Source organism: Strix aluco, chromosome 8 (assembly GCF_031877795.1).
Source record: "Strix aluco isolate bStrAlu1 chromosome 8, bStrAlu1.hap1, whole genome shotgun sequence".
NCBI lineage: Eukaryota > Metazoa > Chordata > Aves > Strigiformes > Strigidae > Strix > Strix aluco.
Window position 1 is genome coordinate 35,036,484 of NC_133938.1, and position 15,854 is coordinate 35,052,337.

Sequence of the window (15,854 nt, forward strand, 5' to 3'; positions counted from 1 at the left end):
AGGAAAGAAGAAAACACTAATGAAAATAAGCTGTTTTACAAGGAACCTGATTTGATATTTAGAGGCCCTGGCAAAAGTTGATATCTGAATACCTTTTAAAAGAATCATGGACAACTTAATTTAGAAACTGGCAAACTGTTTTTCCGGTTGAAGTAGATTTTTTAAGAAAATATACAGAAGAATTTATCTAGTCACAGTAAATTATTTATAATATACATCCAAATATATGTAACATTAACATAGGATTCATGCTTTGATTTCATGATTTATTTAAAGTGAACAATGTGTGGGTTATTCTCAAAGGAAAAAGTACTTTTCCTCTCAGCCCTGATCACGTGCATGGTCCCCATCCATCGTGCCAGCACCGCCACTCATGCAAGAAGCTGGACGAGGAAACTGGTCTGTCTGAAAGCTAATGAACCAGAGGACAAATCTCAGGGAGAAACCACCTGTTCAGGCAGCAGCCCACATTTACATCGGTTTTAAGTTACTGGGACATTGCAGGCACAGCTGCAATTGTTGCTAGGCAATGATTTATGTGATTGTCTATGTGCTTTTGCACATAAAGAATATGCTTATACCTGCAAATCACAAAATGTGCAAAATACTGCAGTCAATATATTTTCAATCTGTTTTTTTTTCCAAATGCTAAACTTTCTTGCTGGTACAGAAATTGCCTGAACTAGCAGTACTTATACAAGAAGGTCAATAATTCAATATTAACTGAAACAAATTTTCTACGATTAAGCTCTTTTTTTTTGTTACCAAAGATTCCTTTTCATATAAGAAGTACACTTCACTTTGCAAAGAGAGCAATAATTTCTGATTAGTTTTTACTTTTAGCAATTCATTCAGTGGTCACAAGCACATTTATTTACAAAGGTGAAGAAAAAAACAGTGACACTTAGCAGGTACTGCTGCATTGTTCTTAAAAGCTAACACAATTAAATTAAAATTATAGTTGAGCATGAGCAGCTACTAGACACACAGAGATGAAGGAGAGTGATGCCCTGATTCTGAGACCTATAGAGCACTGCTGTGTGGAAAGGCAGGTGTATCTGTGCATTGCATAGACAACTAGCCTGTGAATGACCCCTGTGTTCACATGTCCAACTGATATCAGTAAAAATATCCATATTTGTCATATTCAGACTAATGAATGGCTCCTTTTCTGTCCACTTCGGTAGCAAGACTCCTTCACAATTTGCAGTGGAACATATATATAGGTGAAAAAACCCACGTAACTTAAGGTCTATCACTAGAATTTAATCTCTGATACTTCTGACTTAAATAATAAATGAGGCTTATCTACCCACAATTGTTAACGGAATGTACTGAGTTTTTTTCAAACTACTAACTTACAGAATATTCAGGACTTAGGTTGCTTTTCAATAATATCTTTGGTAATAAGAAACTAGCACTAAACTTTGGATTTTCATCCTTTAAAACCATGGACTTGCACTTACCGTATGAAAAGTGCAATTGATTCCTATTTAGCTATAATGAATTTATGCCTAGGTTATATTGAACGGAGTGAGTGATGTGCAATGTAGTGAATCACACTTCTGATGCTCACTCCATCTTGTGTGACACATGGAGGGATGTAAACTCCTTGGAAATAGAATTCCCATGTTTCTCTTCAGTCAATTCACTGCAAATATTGTCTAGTCGAGTCAGTAAGGGATGGTTTTAAGCAGAAGCAAGGGTGGATGATCAATAATAAAGCTTCTCTAATGAATTAAATTACACCAGTGATACTTTCTTATTGTTCCAGACAGTAGTGCTTGGCTCTCACCAGCCCATGGGCAATAATACAGAGCAAGTAACATGATCTCAGTTGATGTCAGTTATTGCTTTCCTATTCCCCCTATCCAGCAAAGGATTTTAGAGCCATGGATTGGGACTTCTAGTCTGAAATACATTTGAAGAGGTCAAGAGGCGTTACTGGAAGTCTTCTGGGAAAGATTTTCTACTCTTACGAAAGATATGACATGTAAAACAATGCCTATTTCAAAGTATTTTTCCTTCTTTTTGTTCATTAAAAAAAGTGCTTTAAAAAGGCCTGAAAGAAATTTTAATTAACTTCTGTCATCTTACTGTCATAGTTTCTGTTACTGTGTTTTACTTGCATGGCACCAATGCTTCACATATGATGTGGATCTAAGTTTTGAATTAGATTATATCACCAGTTAAACCTTGGATACAGGCAATTGCATTGGAATATTACCTTATGGTATTTTTTCTCTCTCCCCCATTTTTTTAAATTGGGGAGGGGAGAAGGCAGAATTACATATGTACCTTAATGTATGTGTTTTTTTTGCTTTGGAGGCTTCTTTCTTCCTTGGTTGTTTAGGGCTTTTTCTTGGGTTTTGGGTTGTTTTGTTTTTTGGGTTTTTGCTTGTTTGTTTGTTTGTTTTGGTTTGTTTGTTTGATTGTTTGTTTTTTAACATATGCAGCTCTAAACAAATTGCTGGGTTTGGTTGTGTGGTTTTTTTGCTAGACTTCTCGTGAATGACACTAACAATCCAGTACAGAAAGATTTTCCTACCTTGTTTTCTGAGATATTTCTGTGAATGTTTTGTTTTGTTTCAGTTAAATTCTATTTTGTTAATGAATCAGTCAATTTTATATTTTTGCATGCCTATGTTTAGGAAAATTCTCTGTCCATGAACTTTAGTTTTAAATTTTATGTAAAAATTCGTTTCAGTATTCTTTGTCTATGCTATATGAGGTAATATCTGTGTGATATAAGAAGTTTGTTTTCAGATTGAAATTTCTCAGATGCCTGGATACACTGACATACAAACACTTCTCCATGAGGTAAACATGTCAGAAGAAGAGCAAGGAAGCTGGTGAAGGGTCTAGAGCATGAGTCTTATGAGGAGTGGCTGAGGGAACCGGTGTTGTTTAGCCTGGAGAAAAGGAGAATGAGGGGAGACCTCATCGCCCTCTACAACCAGCTGAAAGGAGATTGTAGTGAGGTGGGTGTCAGTCTCTTCTCCCAAGTAACAAGTGAAAGGATGAGAGGAAACGGCCTCAAGTTGTGCCAGGGGAGGTTTGGATTGGATATTAGGAAAAATTTCTTCACTGAAAGGGATGTCAAGTTTTAGAACAGGCTGCCCAAGGAAGTGGATTCACCATCCCTGAAGGTATTTAAAAGACCTGTAGATGTGGTGCTTAGGGACATGGTTTAGTGGTGGACTTGGCAGTGTTAGGTTAACGGTTGGACTTGATGATCTTAATGGTCTTTTCCAACCTGAATGACTCTATGATACAAAGTTGCCACAATATTCATACTTCAGTAGGAAATATAAACAGTTGTCTGTCAGACTATATAATGACCTCACATCAAAGTTACATACCAGTTTTATATGAGTAATAGTTTTTTTGAAGATCTACATATATATCTTCAGTGGGAATCATAATGATACCTTGAGATTGACAGACTATGCAACTGTTAGGGTTTTGATGACAACTTTAAAACAAATTACAAAATTTTCCAGAATATTTTGTTTTTATGCAAATCTTTTTTTCTGAATGTTTAAAATCTTAAGGTAAAAAGTATAAATATTATCTTCTCTTTTACATAGTTAAGGATTTGCTTCATGCAGTTGGATCTCTGTAGGAACATTGCTTAAAAAATAAACAGTTTCTGCAGGATATAATCAAGAAAGCTGGGTTCTCAATCATAGTTTAATTTTTTGCGTATACAGTAGACCACCTCTGAGGACAATGTACAGTTGAGGCTTTGTTGCTTTTTCTATTCCAAAGTTGTTAAAAATGAATATCTTTCATTAAATGCTGCTGGAGTCACAACTGCTCAGAAACATTGAAATTCAAACCTGCAGTATTCAAAGATGTTCTGGTTAAAAAATACATGTTTTTATATAGCGCTATTTTTTTGTGACATTCTCCAAAATTGTAGTCTACTTCAGATCCATAATCCTTCACCACTTGTTTTTCTGTGCTCATGGCTCTTAAATTCTATGGAATTATTTCTGAGAAATGTGTTGGATTTTCCCATTCTCAGGTCTATACTGTACTCTCACAGAATTCCCTGTGCTCCTTAGTATCAATAATCCATTGCTTTGATAACATATATGTGTGATATTTGGACTTGGTTCTTTTTGAAAAGTTCTTTTTACAGGAATGTCCCCAGTAGCTTCACTATATTAAAGAAAAAGAGAGAAAATGGACATGATGGAAGGAACAAGTGTTTCTAATTCATGTGTACTGTATATGTTTTGTTTTAAAAGGCATTTCTAGCGGAAGAAAGGGAAGGTTGTCAATTTGATCCTCAGGAAAGAGTTGGGGCGGTAGTTTCAAATGTTCACTTCTCCAGGGAAACAGTGTGGGTTTGGACAGGAAGACCTGACAGGGATTTTTCTTTTTTACTGTAGAATAGTCATTTGTACCCGAGCTTGATCAGAGTTTGCAGTCAGCCTGACAACTTCAACTGTTAGGTACTTAGGCAGCCAAAGGCACTAGAACTTTGCTTCACACATGCTCAGTATAGTTGTCTTTTGGAAGAAGTCAATGAAAACAAATTGCCTCCTAGACCACAGAGAAGATAACTTGGCTCTAACTTTTGCTTTTCCAGGGACCGTACCAGTACTTAACCAAGCATTTACAGGAGATAGATTGAAAAATACAGAGAATTCCCAGTGAAGTCAATCCAAAAGAACAAGAATCTCTTTGAGTGTGAATTTGTCAATGGAGAAACCTACTCTTCCAAACTCTGCAAAAGCAGATCATATTATCATTCAGTTTTCTTCTAATGAGATTTGTAAAAAAATTCTGGTTGCAAGAACATTCCAGGGTCATCCCTCCAACATGCTTGCACTGGTTTTAGCTGGGATAGAGTTAATTTTTTTCATAATAGCTAGTGTGGGACTATGTTTTGGATTTGTGATGAAAACAGTGCTGATAACAGGGATGTTTTAGTTATCGCTGAGCAGTGCTTACACAGTGTCAAGGCCTTTTCTGCCTCTCACACCACCCTGCCAGTGAGTAGGCTGGTGGGGTATTGGCAGAAGCTCGGAGGGGACACTACCAGGACAGCTGACCCCAACTGATGACAGGGATATCTGAGATCATATGATATCAAGCTCAGCATATAAAGCTGGGGGAAGAAGAAGGAAGGGGGAGATGTTCAGAGTGATAGTGTTTGTCTTCCCCAGTCACCATTACATGTGATGGATCCCTGCTTTCCTGGAGATGGCTGAGCACCTGCCTGCCAATGGAAAGCAGTGAATGAATTCCTTGTTTTGCTTTGCTTGCGTGCGTGGCTTTTGCTTTAACTATTAAACTGTCTTTATCTCAACCTATGAGTTTTCTCACTTTTACTTTTCCAGTTGTCTCCTCCATCCCACTGGGGGCTGTTTGGGGCTTAGTTACTGGCTGGGGTTAAACCATGACACTGCTGTTCAAAGAAAATCAAAATAGATCAGGTTGATCAGGGTCTCAAGTTGAGTCTTGAACACCTCCAAGATTGGAGACTTCATAATGAAAGGACTTAAACAAATTAATTTCTGATTAAGATTAAACTGTGATGCATGAAAGTTTTGCTTGTGTTTGTTTTCCAAGGGCTCCTCAACTGTCTCCCCTCGGCCTCTTTGTCGGTCTAGACAAAAGTAAAACATTCCCTATATAACTCGCTGATGGCAGACTCAAAGCCCTCAGTGGGCACTTGGGCAAACCAAGATGAGGGGAACTCAAACAAAAGGACACAGAGATACTCGCAGGGAAGATAATCTTGCTGATTTAGGAAGAAGACACCTGGACTTCACTTCACAGTGCATGCTCTGGAAAGAAGGTCGACTAGTGAACACCATGAAGAAGACCACTTACTTCTTCCCTCGACCACTGAAGACCCTCACTCTATTTTTACTACGCATGCTTGGATTATGTAAATGAATTCCAGGAACTCATTATCATAAGACACCCCTTTCCAGGAAATCTGATGAATATGTGTGATTGGTGTGTATGTAAACTGATGTCCCTTGCTAGTTCGGGGGAGCCCTTATGGTGGAGAATCCCCAGGGTGACCCCAGCGCTGTTAATAAAGAATATCTGCTTAACAGTTCTATGGGATTCTGACTGTTGAGTGAATTTCTTTGTTTCAATACTGAACATCTTTCAGTATTTGATCACCCTCACAGTAAGTTTATTTTTTCTCTTGTATCTGATCAAAATTGCACATGTTTTAACTTATATGTGTTGCCTCTCATCCTACTGCTGTGCACCTTTGAGAAGAGTCTGGCTCCATTTCCCTCTATCCTCTGTAGACACCAAAAAGACTCCCCTAAGCCTTCTCTTCTCCAGGCTGAACTGTCTCAGCTCTCCCAGCCTATCCATGGGTGGCCTGTGCTCCAGCCCCCTGACCATCTTGGAAGACTCCTGTGTACTCACTGCAGTATGTCAATAACTTTTGTGTGATGGTAAGTCCCAAAGTGGACACAGTATTCCAGATGTGGTCTCACAAGTGCCAGATGATTATATTTGACCTTCTGACTACACTTTTACTACACTTTTACCACACCCTCGGGTGTGGGTTGTCTTTGTATTGGGTCTGGCTGAGTTGAAGTTAATTTTCCCTGTAGCAGCCCTCATAGTATTGTGCTTTATATCGGTAGCTAGAAAGGCATTGATAACACATTAGTGTTTTGGCTACTGTTGAGCACTCCTGGTACAGCATCAAGGCTGTCTCTCCAACATTCCCCCCTCACCAGTAGGCTGGGGATGGGCAAGGTCTTGGGAGAGGACATAACCAGGACAGCTGACCCAAACTGACCACAGGGATGTTCTATACCATATGACATCTGCTCAACAATAAAACCAAAAGAAAGAAGGACAAGGTGGGGGTATTTGTTATTATGACATTTGTCTTCTGGAGCAACTGCTACATGTACTGAAGCCTGACTTCCATGGAAGTGGCTGGACACCACCTACTGATGGGAAGTAGAGAATAAATCTTATATTTTCCTTTGCTTCTGCACATGGCCTTTGCTTTTGCTTTAGTAAACTGCCTTTATCCTGACCCATGAGATTTTTTTATCTTATTTTTCCCCCGCCTCATCCTGCTGAGGAGGGGAGTGATAGAGCGGCTTAGTGAGCATCTGGCATCCAGCTAAGGTTAACCCACCACAACCTTCCTCACTGCAAGGCCACATGGTTAGCTCAGGTTTATCCTATTGTCCAGAACTGCCCCCAGATCCTTTCCTAAAGAGCTGCTTCCAAGACAGTCAGTTCCAGCCTCAACGGCATGGGTTATTTTTTCCAAAATTTGCATTTGCTTTTGTTGGACTTGATGGTGTTTGTGACAGCCATTTCTGCAGCTCCAGCATATTCAGGTCCCTCTGAATAGCATCTCTCCAGCATATTGACCTCCCCCAAACTTGGTGTTGTCCACAAGCTTGTTGAAAGTGCACTCCATTGCATTATTCTAGGCTGTGAAACATAAATTGGTTCTACTATTGATCCCTGCGGATCGGATTGATACCACAATCTGTTTCATGGTCTATGAAATCTGGGATTATGGTCCTAGCTTACTCCTCTGCATCTGGTGTGTTGCTGTCCATTATTGGACTATTTTGGTTTAATGAGTTCTCTTTGAAAAGTTTTGCTCTTGCCATCTTATAATAAAAACATTGATAGAAAATTCTAGGTCCTAAGGGTCCAGAACATCCCAAATGCACACACTGCTTCCTGGAAAGACATTTGAGAATGTGAAAGACTCTACTTGTAAAAACCTGAATGCCTGAACAGTCTAGGGAACTAATGTCAATGTAGGCTGACATTCTGCAGTCTTCTGAGGCTGTGTAGGCTTTAGTCCTTCTGGATAGCTTTCTGGTGGTTCCCATGAACAAATCAAGTGTTATGTTCAGCAGCTTCTTCCATACAAGTATCTTGGACAGTCTGCAGTAAAAATTTTCTCAGTAATTCTGGCTTCCTAATCACTTGAGAGGAAATCTTTGTTTATCTATTGGTTTTATTTGTTAGAGTCTTTTGAGGTTAGTCTATTTTACGGTTGAAGCTAAAATAGGCGAACTCCACATAGTATCTCCTCACAGTGGCCATAAGCGAGAGTTAGAGATGAGAATGACTTTATACTAATTGCAGTGGAAGATGCTGTCTTGCCTCAGGTAACCGAAGGTGTGCTCAGGCTGTGTACACACATATTCATAGACCATTTCAAAGAAAACCACTTAATGGTAATCAACCCTTTTATTTGCAGCTGCTTTCTTCAAGAGTGGAAGTACTATAAATACTTGTTACATATAGAATAAATATTACAGAAGATAAAATATTTTTTCCACTTCATCACCCTTAGTCTTTTAACTGACCTTATAATGAGGCTTTATAAAATCCTAATGGGGTCTGATTCATGTTTTCTTGCTACCAGTGGAGCTTTGTGGGGTGACTTTGGTCCTCCATATGGAAGTCATTCCTGAATAGAGTTCTGAAGTGGGGAAGCGTAATGGCATTTCAATCACTGTCAGAAGTTAGAGTGGTTAGTCCAATCATCGCCTCACAGTAATTACATTGAGGATTGGGTTAATTTTTGATCACTCTCTCATTTACGCTAAGACACATCGTTTTAATGTACACACTGACACATTGAGATGGACCATTTATGAGAGGTGATGGACTCTAGTGCCATTAAGTTTTAATGCATCATTAATTTTCTAGGCAGATGCAAAGCAAGGACTATGATATTCTGTTCTTCATTCCCAAGGTTGACTTAAAAGTCAGTGACCTCTCTTGATTGAGTGGTCATTAAAATAGTCTATACTATAGTCATTTCAATCTTCAGAGCATATAAATATTAGGAATTTAAAAAAATCATGCAAATTTTGTCTAAGACTCCGGATTATTAATTTCAACATTAAAATAATGCATAGACTTATCTTCAAATGTACCTGAGAGAACCCTTTAGATTCCCTTACCTCCTTTGTACAAGGTGAAATTCTATCAAAAATGATTGCATAACAGTAAAAGCATTTCAGGCATTCAGTCTACAAAGATTTAGCATATTCAATTTTTAGGTATTTAAATCATGCCCCTCAGCTGGAAATTTTTGTGGAGGCAGGAAAAAAACAGTGCTTAACCATATAATAGAGAGGATGATAATATCTCCAGAGGTTCAAGATCCAAGGAGGTGCAATATCATTGTGCAAAGCTGCTAGTGTAGCTTCTGTTTCCTGGCCCACTCCTTGACTGTGGGTACAGCTTCTATTCTGGGATTGGTTGCACAGATGCTCATGGGCAGAGTGTTCACTAGAAAAACCCACAGAACTAATTTGTTGGGTTCATCAGCACAGGATTAACCTTCACATGGGGAATCTAATCCCTTGAACAGAGTTTCCAGGTGTTGTTCAGGGGACAATGGGAATCTCCACCTCTAACATCCCTGCAATATTTTCTGCTGGATTAGCTGAGACTCACCAAGCTGTTGTTCTTTTCATAGGTGGGAACAGATTCTGATACTAATTTAAAATCATGTGCATAGAGTTTTGCCAGTTCTTCAGTCTACAACAGGAATTGCATGGTGTCTCCTAACTTTCCTTGTCTCCTTCATCAACATATCCTGGTATGCAAATAGTGCCTCTCAGATGGTCTAAGCACAGGAGAAGCTGCCTGGGACAATTCCCTAAAACTGCCTCAGATCCCTCACAAAGAGCTCCTGTACCCATTATTCAGTCGCTTTGCTGCAGAGTTGTTGTGTACTTGAGTCAATCACCTTCTTGTGAATCTGCCAGATGTCCAGTTAATCTCTTTGCTATAAATCATTCTCTTGTCTCACACCAGTCCCTTGTTTCCTCCATGCAGGGATTATCTACGGGGCTCCAGCATGAGCCAGGGATTGAGGATTATGTGTGCAGATGCAACCTTCACACCCTGGTACATCACAGTTATAATTTTAGTGCAAATTAAAAACTCCACATGTTTTGCCACACCATGTGTGGCAAAATCGACATTTTCTGTTTTCTCTGTTTGCACTAAATCATCAGGTAGGTTTGGTGTGAACACATGAATTTCTGTTTAATTACTCCAGATGGATTTTTGATATTTCTTTTTTTTTACATTAAAATAGAAACAGGTGAGGTTTGGTTTTTTGTTTGTTTGACTTGCTCTGTTTTGGTTGTTGTTGTTTGTTTGCTTGTTTTCTTTTAGTCACTGTTGGAATAAAATACTGTTTTTTGTGTAATTAGATGTGTGACTGAGAAAAAATGAATGTAAATATATCAGTGTGCTTGTTGTTGCTTCTCCTGGCGCATGTCATGCAAGTGAAAATAAATACATTATCTCTTTGGAACCATGATAGAGGACCTCTTGGACACCTCCTTGGGTATGTCATTATGCCTCTGTGATCATCCAGTGAGTGAAAACTAAAATAATTCTCAGTGCTAAGGATATTACGGTAACCCCCAGCAGGGTTAGCAAGCCTGTCCAAAAAAACTTTAAGACCAAAAGAGAAAGACAAATGCAGGGCAATATGGTGCTACCAGGCCTGAGAATGCCTTATCTGTCATGTTTTGGGAAAATAGGTACATATTAGGATGGACACTGAGAAGTGAAGCTTCCTCTCCTCCATGCTGGAACTTTCTTCAATATAAATGTGATGAACGCCTTAGAGGAGCTGGACAGTAACATAAGTGGGGACTTTTCTTTTGAAGTGGGAGTGGTGGTTAAGTACATAGTATTTACAAAAATGTCCTTTCAAAGAGAAGAGCAAAAGGTAGTTCAGCTTTCACAGCTGGAGGAACCACCCAAGATTCTTTCAGTGAGAAGAAATAGATGCAGATTGTTCTTCTTTCATTTCTACAGATATTTCATGACAACATTATTGTTATTTTGCAAAGACTAAATTAACAGAAAAATAAGGAGAAAACCAGCATTTTCAGAAACTTAATAAAAGATCCTGCTTTCTTATCCTAATCACATTTACCAACCTAGTGACTTCTTTTCTTGTTCCTGAAATGCACCAGAATAATTTTCTTCCCACAAGTACTATTGACTGCTGTCCTCTAAAAGTTGAATGTATCTGCACTGTTTGTTTGGGTTTTGTTGTCAGTAACCTTTTTTTTTTTCAGTTGTTATAAAATTTGAGTACATCCTCTGAAATACATGGGGCTGGGGAACCAATATTGCCCTGAAGACTGCACTGTATTTTAATAAGGGCTGTACATCACTCATACAAATGTCCTCTAATAGCTCATGGGCTTGTGTTAGGGATTGTTTCCCATGCAATTTCTGAATGTACTTATTGGTAAACATGTATAACTGTTCATCCTTTCTAAAATTACTGAAGTGTGAGGAGGAAAGAGCAGTAGAGAGGGGCTTTTATGGACTGACCACAACCCCTCATTCCCTGTTCCCCCTGCACCTCTTGGGGAGATGGGGAGGTAGAAGAGTTGGGAATAAAGGAGTGAAGTTGAGCCTGGGAAGGTGTGTGTATGGTGGAAGGTGTTGTTTTAATTTGGTCTTGTTTCTTATTACCCAAACCTATTTTAGTTGGCAATCAATTAAAATAATTTTCCCTAAGTTGAGTCTGCTTTGTCTGTAACTGTAATTGGTAAGTGATCTCCCTGTCTTTAGTTTTTATTGCAATCTGTGAGCTTTTTCATCTTATTTTCTCCCCTGCCCTGTTGAGGAGGGAAAGCAAGAGAGCAGCTGGGTGGCATCTGGGAGCCAGTTGAGGTAAACCCACCACAGTACAACAACTTTATTGATGCAATATATCAATATTGATATAGGAAAAAAATACTGCTTTGAAATCAGCTTTCATAAAACACCAAGTTTTATAGAATTATCAGTACAGGAGAAGGTGGGAGTATCACAGTGGAGGAATTAGAGGTGTGTGAGAGTGATGTAAACGGAATTTATAATGATGTCATTCTTCTTTGCAATACTTTTACCTTTTATGATCATAAAATGGCCCTGAATTACATTAGTTTTGAGATTACATGAAAGTTACCACTCTAGGCAGGGAGATTTTGCCACAGCCTTCTAAGACTGGGCAAAAACTTCATTCGTTTAGGAGTGTTGTATGATTTCATTGACTGTAATAACATTAGGTTCGATCAGTGATCCCCAGTAGGAGCAACATCAGTTCCCATGGATTGCTATCATATCTTTACCTCAGTAGAGTATTTGTTGAACACATAGTAGACAAAAGTAGTTACATATTCATAAATATTTACATATCAGATTACTGACTTAAAAGCTTAAGTATAACAAGTTTGGGATGTTACTTTATCTATGGTATTTAGAATAGTTCTAGCATAAGGACCTCAGTTGTGATTGGACCATTTTCTGCATTTATGTAAACATGCAGCTTGAGATGAGTAATTCCTTTGACTAGATTTGTTTTTAATCTTGTTGTTTCAATAATTATTGCATTAGGTAGATAAAATGTTATCTGGACGCATAACACGCATTCTAAATCAAACAAAATAAGATGACATTAAAATTTGTAGTAACTATTAAATTTAGACTTAGAACCTCACAGTTTGTTAAGGAGTTCATTAACACGTTTATGAGTTGAACAAGTGGGTTAATGTAGATTCACTAACACAGCAGTTTTATGCTCTCAGGACCCAGCTTAGTGATGGTCAAAATGAATTTGGCATGACCATTGAGCCTTTCTCATTGCATGTTCAGCTGGTAGAGCTTCTGTCTATAAATGGTGGTGGATGGAACTCTGGAGGCTATAACTCAGTTTTGTTACTGGTGAGAAATCTTAATTGAGACTCGTCCTTAAAAGGAGCTAAATCGTGTTAACTTTGACTGATTTTTAAAGGAAGTAACCTCACTGTTAACTACAATATTCAAGAAAGAATATTCTTAACACAGAAAAAAATATACAAAGGAAAAATGTATATAGGACATTGAATGACTCAAGCGTGTCCAGAGAAGGGCAACGAAGCTGGTGAAGGGTCTGGAGCACAGATCTGATGGGGAGCGGCTGAGGGAACTGGGGGGGTTTAGTCTGGAGAAGAGGAGGCTGAGGGGAGACCTCATCGCCCTCTACAACTCCCTGAAAGGAGGGTGCAGAGAGGGGGGATGAGTCTCTTTAACCAAGTAATGAGCGATAAGACAAGATGTAATGGCCTCAAGTTGCGCCAGGGAAGGTTTAGACTGGATATTAGGAAGTATTTCTTTCCAGAAGGGGTTGTTGGGCGTTGGAATGGGCTGCCCAGGGAGATGGTGGAGTCCCCATCCCTGGAGGTGTTTAAGAGTTGGGGCGATATAGCGCTGAGGGATATGGTGTAGTTGGGAACTGCCAATGCTAGGTTAAAGGTTGGACTAGATGATCTTCAAGGTCCTTTCCAACCTAGATGATTCTGTGATTCTATATAGGTCAGATAGTCAAAGCCAATCACTGCTGATTCTTGGTGTTCAGTTCTGAAGCTCAGGTAGTGACTATTTACTAAAGGTTTACCAGTAAAGTAAACTTAAGTTTACTTTCTTAAAATATTCTTAAAAAAATAAAAAAATTCAAAACTTGTTTTGCTTAACTGAAGGTCTGTTCCAATGACTGTGTTCCCTGCGTAATGACAAATCCTATTGCAAATAAGAAAACTGCTTAAACAAGATGTTTATATCATACAGCATATTGCAGCACATTTTATCATTCATGTAGCTTAAATATGAATATAAATTGATGATTTTTTTCTTTCTTGTGCTTGGCTGGAAATGTAAGTACTTTTTTCTTTTTACTAACCTACCAATGATTTTTCAGAGTAAAGAGTCTTTCTATGTCATTAGACTATGACTTCTTGTAATTATGTAAATTCTACCAACTCATAAATATTAGCATTTAGTTGGTGTTGAAGGATGTAAATACAGCTTTGTGGCATTTGGAACTGGGAGATGAAGAAAGGGAGGAAGAAGTAACAAGGTACAATTTTTTTCAAGTTCAAAAGCTGAAAATAGATTTCTGGAATTAAAGTACATGGATGTTTCATTGCATTTTCAGCTCACAACCATTTTTTAAAATTACAGTCAAGGTTAACCTCACTGATTTTCCCTTGGTCATGTCAGCTATTCTATTCGGGTTACATATAAAGTCAGATATATCATAGACATTTTCTAGTCAAACACAATAACTTAACTTTGGTATGATACCAGTTTCTCCCATCTCAAAAGAATGCTATCTGTACAATCCGTTTCTAGAGGCAGCAGAGGTGCTGGGTACATAAGTCCTACACTAGTGCCATTGGCATCACTAGCTGAATAATCATCAATTTTGGGTCATGGTAATTAAGTTTGTAAGCTATGTTTTCACTAGCAAGATTGTGTACACACTAAAGAGTATCCGTATAATTGTAAGTCTCCTCAGGGATATTCTGTGAATTATGTTAATGGGAAAAAATTATAATTTCACCTACAATGACTTATGAAATAGTCACTGATTTGTGATACCAGAGAATCATAGCCCAAGTGATGTGGCACACACACATACTGATGTAGATACTGCATCCCAGTTGCTAATGTGCATGGCACTATCTGACAGGCTTTGGTGGCATTTCCAAATCACTGGGTTTGGGTTTGTTTGCTTGTTTGTTTGTTTAAGATGGAAAGTTCTAGAAATTCTATAAGTATGTAGAAATCAGAGTATACCCTGATAATGTAGTAGGGGTGTGTGCATAAACAAATTCTAATTAGAATAAAACCACACAAATACCGGTGGGAGGTGGAAGGAACCTGACTTTTCTGTCTCAACAGAGTAAGGTCTAGCAGTAGTGACTAAATTTTTAAATATGGGCCACTACAATTTGCGGAATCCTTACAAATGTAGATGTGTACTTTTGTATATACCTGAACAAGGTATGTACCTCTCACAGGGAGAAACAGAAAGTTGAAAAGTTACACTGATCCCCATCAAGAATGCAACAGTGCTCCACAGATAAATTAGTTTGCCTAAAACTACGTATTTTTCTGTGGATATTTAAGAAACATTACATAAAGGAGTTATTTCAACACTACGTTGTCTTATTTACTTTAATGGGTAGGGTGGGGAAAACGTTGTTATTTATACCTCTAACAGCCCAGAACAGTAGTAAATATACTTAACTTTAAATATAGTGGGCAAGAATAACCTGCTTTGACATTGCCTTTTGTACAAGATGGCATTTACCAGGACAGTCTATGGCTCTTTTTAGTTTCCTTGGCCAAATACCAGTATGGTAATACACACAGCTTGAACAAGATAAGAAAGCAATTGAACAAGTGTGGCTTAATAGAGACTCCAGTAGGAAAAGCATCGACTCTGTACAAGTTCAAGTTATGAAACATACTGGACAACTGGATTTTTACAGGTGTTAGCAAGTTCCAATTGGACAGAAAGCAGAGAGGGTTGTGGTTTTGAATGTATGAGAGAACCTTCATTTGCATGGAAACAAATCTGACATATATGTTACAGCTCCTAACTATACATTTTTCAATTTATCCAAGTAGTTGCAAATAATGAATAAATATTGAAAGCAGTACTTAAGTAATTAGGTAAGAGATCCTTGTGAAGAAGAGGAGAGCAACCTGTTCTGAGTATGTGTTGAATAAGAGAGATAACGATAAGTTTACTGAGGGTTTAGGTTAGACATTTCCATAGTCAGACGGATTCCAGGTAATTTATTTTAGTATGAAATACTTCATTATGAAGACTTTTTAAAGCATGCTAGGGAAATATCTATCAGAAACATCTTGCATAGAGATGATATTTCCTTGCAACAGAAAATCAGACTAGAAGAGGAGTAGTAGTCTCTTTTAGCTTTGTTTTCTGTGATTATAATTCTCTGTGATGGTCTTGGAAAACAAAACAAAGCAGTACTGTCTGGCTTGGGAGATCT